This window comes from Tachypleus tridentatus, chromosome 11 (genome assembly GCF_004210375.1).
Source record: "Tachypleus tridentatus isolate NWPU-2018 chromosome 11, ASM421037v1, whole genome shotgun sequence".
In the NCBI taxonomy this organism is placed as follows: Eukaryota; Metazoa; Arthropoda; class Merostomata; order Xiphosura; family Limulidae; genus Tachypleus; species Tachypleus tridentatus.
This window is the reverse complement of record NC_134835.1, coordinates 239,850-245,849: the sequence shown is the minus strand read 5'-3', so window position 1 is coordinate 245,849 and position 6,000 is coordinate 239,850.

Below are 6,000 nucleotides of genomic sequence, written 5' to 3'. Positions count from 1 at the left end.
CTTCTCACATTCTGAGTGTATAAAGAGCTATGAAGAAGACTAGTTGGTATGAAAAAATAGCACAGGAACCAGCTGTCAGTACTGTTCCTTATATGCATATGCCCCCTTACCCCAGTGACTCAGAAGTAAGAATTAAGGCTTATAACACTAAAAACCAAGTTTTGATGCCTGTGTGAGTATCAACAAAGATAGTCGATCATGTTGCTGGTGCACTTGATCTGCCTTGTTTTTTTTAGTTCTTCACTTATGTTTTTAAGTTCGCTGCCTGGGAGCTGATCATTCATCTGCTTGGTGATGAATCCTCTGATGGTCGTAAAATTTACCAGTAAGCATCATATTCAGCCAGCAACTCTTAATTTTACCAAATGGCAATAGACAGCTTCTTTCAGAAGCCTTAGAGATTTGAGCACTACAATTACACTGTTATCCAGCTAGTGATGTGGATTATTTGCCCAAGCCAACATTTATAGAAAAGGCTCTTTTCAGTGGCTGGTTAAAGGCAAGGGTGTAATAGATATCTCATCCAGCATTCAGTTACAGATTTTCTAGTTATTTCTAATCCAAGGATGCTCACTCTATACTTGTTACATTTAATAGCACTATTAACTATTGAATGCAGTGGATTTCTAGGAAGTTGGATTTTTTTCAAATAATTCCCAAATGAGGGAATAGTAATGAACTAATTTGGCATCTGTAAAGTATGCTGGATACTGCTTTTCAAGAAAAGAATGAAAGAGCTTGAAACTCAACTTCCGAGCAGAGCTATCAGATTCAGGCGGTCCTGCATACCTTGTTGTGAGATGGTGTGATAAGTCTGGGTTGCATCCTGTACATGACTGTGAAATAATCTGCCACAAAGCTTTCATGAGTTCTTGTACCTGTCTTTCTTCTCTGTTTATAAATAAGTTGGATGTTCTGCCATTGCTTGGCATTTCAGTTTTGTTTATTTTTGCAAAATACTATATTATATTTTCCCAATGCTCAGTGATTTCGCCCATGGGAATCCTTCCTTCACCTTGTAGATCTTTAGTACTCGATCCTTAATCCCAATAATATTTTTCTCAGTGCCTCAGTTGGTAACAATTCAAGCTTGTCACACTATATGTTACATTCAACAGAATATTTGCATCTGTCTGTGAATCACCTGTTTTATTTAAATAACTGCATTTATTCCTTAACCACCAAAGTATTTCCTCATCTTAGCTAGGAATTTTCTATTTTCTTTTGTAATTTCAATTTTGGTAATATGCTGGCTAACTTAAGAATCATTTCTGTCAGGCAACTTAGTTGACTTTTTGTACCATATTTAAAGAGTGTTCCATCTCTTTCCCAAATATATTTTGGATTGGCATTGGCCCAACAAGGATTTAGCTTGTACATATCTCATATACTTGAGCAATAGTTTCATCTTTGAATTGCATAAATTATGGGTATAATAAGAACTTTTATATAGCCAATGTGTATGCTATTTTACATTTAGTTTTTGCTCACTATTCTCATTTCTTTCTTTTATACAATATGCTTCATGTATCAGTTTCATCTCTTATCTTATCAAGGTTAATTGTTGTTTTGTTTACTATTTCATAAATTCCATACTTCAAATTATTAATTATCTTTTTTTCTCAGATAAACGTCCTCCACCAGATCTTTGTAATAATTGACTGATTTCACTTTTATGAGGGTTCTTTCTGTTCATACCTTCTTCTTCACACTCTAGAGTTTAAATTCTCAACTTTTTAAGCAGCTGCCCCTCATTGGTAAGTTTGTAGGCTTGTGATCTGAAAACACATAGCCCATTGTCGAAGCTGTGTCCTTAATCAAACCAAATTTTGCATTTTCCTTATAACCTAATTTCAGTTTTCCAAGTACTTGGGAAATACTTTGCATCCCATTTCGGTAGCTGTTACAAATGGAACCTATCATGGTTTAACAACTTTAACATAACTCATTTCTTTCTTTTATACAATATGCTTCATGCATCAATTTTATGTTCATCAGGTTAATTATTTCTTGTTGAAATGTTTCTGCTCGTTTCCATTTTCATTTCAATGTTGGTTTGTTCACCATCATGATGTATCTGATAGTGCTTTGTGGTTCTTGAGACTCCTGAAAAATATGATAAAACAAATGGCTCCTCTGTGAAGGTCTGCAGTCTTTTTTGTATCAAACATCATTGAATTAAATCTTTCATGACATGTCACAGGTCAAAATTTTATTGAACTACTGTTTTATGAAATTATGTAAATAAGTTTGGAATTAAATTGTAGATTATAACTCAAACTTTAGTATTATAGATAAATTAATTTAAAAATAAATAGTAAAAGAACATATCCAAATATATATTTTAATGAGTTGTGTGATATATTTAAAATTAGATGTTTGTGATGTCAAAATACTAAGTCTATAGTTTCATTCAAATCAACCAACCAACCAACCAAATTACTAATATTAACAAGCTAGAATATAAAATTAGAACCTCATATCTTTTTATTTTGCTGAGATATGGCTAATGTACTGAACCGCCTTCAGTGGCCTCATTCACCTCTTTCCTTATACACACTTGCTTCAGTATATGACATGAATAACCAATTAACAGCTTCAAATGTCCCCCAGAGAGGTTTTTCCTACCATATTAATCTGTGAAAATGCTACAACATTCTTTGATTCAAGATTTCAATGAAGTCGATTGTGTCTTTAGTCTGCTTGAAGTTTTATACTTTTCAAATCTAAATACATCTTAGTTACTAAGCGAAATAAATTATAATGGAATTCTGTGGTATCAATGTAGTTATTTATGATTTTTTGTTTATTCAACTGTAACTGTATAAAACCTAAAAAAGTTTTGTTTGGTATCCTCCATGTGTAAAATTTTAAAGGTTTAGCAACCTATGTCCAGCAACAATTGAGTACAAAGTTCAAAATGAGAAGAGATAATTGTTTGCTTTACTTCCTGATTTATTGGTGTGAAAAAAAAAATAATAATAATTTTAATCATTTATTTCTGCTTAATAATAATCTATATACATATATAAAACACAGCCAAGACAGGGAAGAGGAAAGTTCAGTTTTGTATTACTGGATACATGATGTGAGTGCATATGCACTATGTCAATGTAAGTCTTGTAATGGTAGTCAGGCATGACTTGGAAGATCAATATAATAAAAAATAAATATATATGTAAATATATAGCATTATGAGACTTGAGCTACTTAGACTAAACATTTGTATTTTCATGTTATAATATGTAGTCATCATAGCACAAAAAAAACAATTTATATTTATTTCATAATTTGTTTATGATGGTTACAAGGTTGGTCTAGTGACAGACCGCACACAGAGCATAGAAAATAATACAAAATATAGTGTCTTACTGGAAATAAATGTTTGAAATGTACTTAGGTGGTTTTAGAGATTAAGCAAATAATGATTGAGATTTTTGAGACAAAGAATAGTTTTTGCAATCATAATATGAAATCAATTTGCTCTCAGACTAATAATGAAACACTGTTTTCACAAACAAATCTTTAGTAAAAATATTTCATTAAAAAATGTGGTTTTTTGTGTACAAAATACTTGTAATCTTTACTAAAAGGCTGCTAAATTTTGTGAATATAGACATGCTGTATCAAATGCAATAGTAAAAAATACTTAATGTGCACTGGCATGTAGACAAACATGTATGTGTAATATCAACCCCATTGCAAAAGGGTTAAAGTAAATTAAACTTCTGAAACACAGCAAACAAGTACTATAACATTGACCATTTGGTCATCATAAAATATAGCTGAGCAATCTTTACTGTATTTCCAGAAAAGAGTACACTGATATTTTTTCTTTTCGTATCAGGCCTTACTCTTAGTAACAAACAACATATTGTTAAAGTGGGACAGCTCTAAAAAAATAGTTACATAAATTTCCAACACTTCTTGAAAAATAATTTTAAATAACAGTAAAGAGTATCAAGCTTTCTTGCATCATTTTTTATTAATTATACTAAAAAAAACAGATATTTCCCATAATAAAGCACAAAAATAATAAGAAATTAAAAAACACTGGCCTTGTTTCAGTCACATGTAGGTCTGGTAGGCAAAAACAAATTTATACGGTCTAATTTGTGGTAAACATTCTCGCAGAATTTCATTCACAGAAGCACTTTGTATACCAAAATCAGCCCCTTGGTGTGGATTTTTGTACGTGATGAGGGGACCTCTCAGGAAAGGTTCTGTTCTTTCAGTTTACCTCCTCTACAATCTAAACATCCACCCACGTTTGCCATGCATGGCGACCCGTGAAGTGAAGGAGAAGATCCTAGTGGTTGAGGGGTTCAACGCTAACACACCACTTTGGCCTTGAATTTCCTGTAGGCGGGGCAGCCTTTGGGTGGCCCCATTGGGTCATTTGGCTGGTCCACTTGGGCTAGAGTCAACCAAGTACCAGTGTTGGACGTTCCCAACAGGTGTTGTGGACATTGTGTCAGATGCTGGTGTATGGGTGTTTGCTCACGAAACCTTGGTGCTGCTGCACTGTCCTTACTTAAAATTGTAGTGTGTCCCCTCATAGGGCTCCATGGTGGGTGGGGTCAGTGGGCACCAAAATTTCCTGTTTTCCTATGGATCCTCCAAATAAAAATTTAAATAAAATAGTTAGAAAACAGTTAATAGGTAAATGACCACGTCTTGAAGTTTCTGAGCAGCAATCTTCAACATCTGTACCACCTGTTGTACCTCATTTTCTTATCCTACATTCTCTTTCAGAGAAACCTTTAGGGCAAATGTTCCCCTTTTTTATTCAGAAGGGACTGGAGGGACTTGCTGGCTCTCCAAAGTCAGTAAAGAATGTTTGATCTGGAGACATATTGGTGGAAACATCTACATCTCAACACAGTAAACTCCTCTTGAATTCAAAGGCAATTGGTTGAGGTTACACCTCATGCTACTTTGAATTCATCATGAGGAGTTATTGTTGAGAGGGATTTGAGGAACATCTCTGAGTCAGAGATTCTCGCTGGTTTCTCCACTCAAGGAGTTTCTGCAGTGAGGCATATCTCCACTTGCAAAGATGGAGTTACATTGCTAACCAATATCCTCATTCTGACATTTACATCACCACGTGCACCTCCCACCATCAAGGCAGGTTATCTTAATTGCAGGGTACGGCTGTACATTCCAAACACTCTCCAATGTTTACATTGTCAGAGGTTCGGTCACTCAAAGACGTCATGTCATGGTTCCCTGACATGTACTCATTGTGATGGCAAGGACCATGATGCCTGTGAGTGTGAAAACCACATTGTGTCTATTGCAATGGCTCTCACCTGTCCTACTTTCGTTCTTGCCCTAAATGGTTGGAAGAAAAAGAGGTGCAGCATTTGAAAATAATTCATAACATTACTTATCCTGAGGCTCGAAAATTGCTGTCCATCACTTCATCTTGGGCATATGCTGCTGCACTTGCTCCACAACTACAGTGGGAGTGCACACAGATCTCTCTGTGCCTCCAAGAGAATCGTTCTCAAAACAAATGAAAAGCCTTTTGACCTCCATGGTTATAAAAGTTGGTGAATCCACTTCTACACCCATCTCTGTCCCTTTCTTCATTCCAACAAACCCCAAGATCCACATCCTTTGGTTAGAGTTATAGGCATTTCCTCAGATACATCTTCTCCCACCCCAAGATGCAAAACAATCATTCATTCGCATCCTCAGTCACTGGAATCCCCTTCCACTACCAAAGACCTGCTCAATTGACCCAGGGGAGGATCCATGGAAGTTGATAGACCTCCTCCGACTAAGGAGAGTAAGGAAAAAAGACGTGGTAGTAAACAGTCATTAAAAATGGCCACCTTGATACAATGGAACTGTCAAGGTTTACGTTCTAATCTGGATGATATCAAAACACTGATTGCTTCCTACCATCCTGTATGTCTTTCCTTACAAGAAACATTTCTAAAACCTGCTGATACAGTCACCATTTCGCAATTTTCTCTGTACAGAAATGAC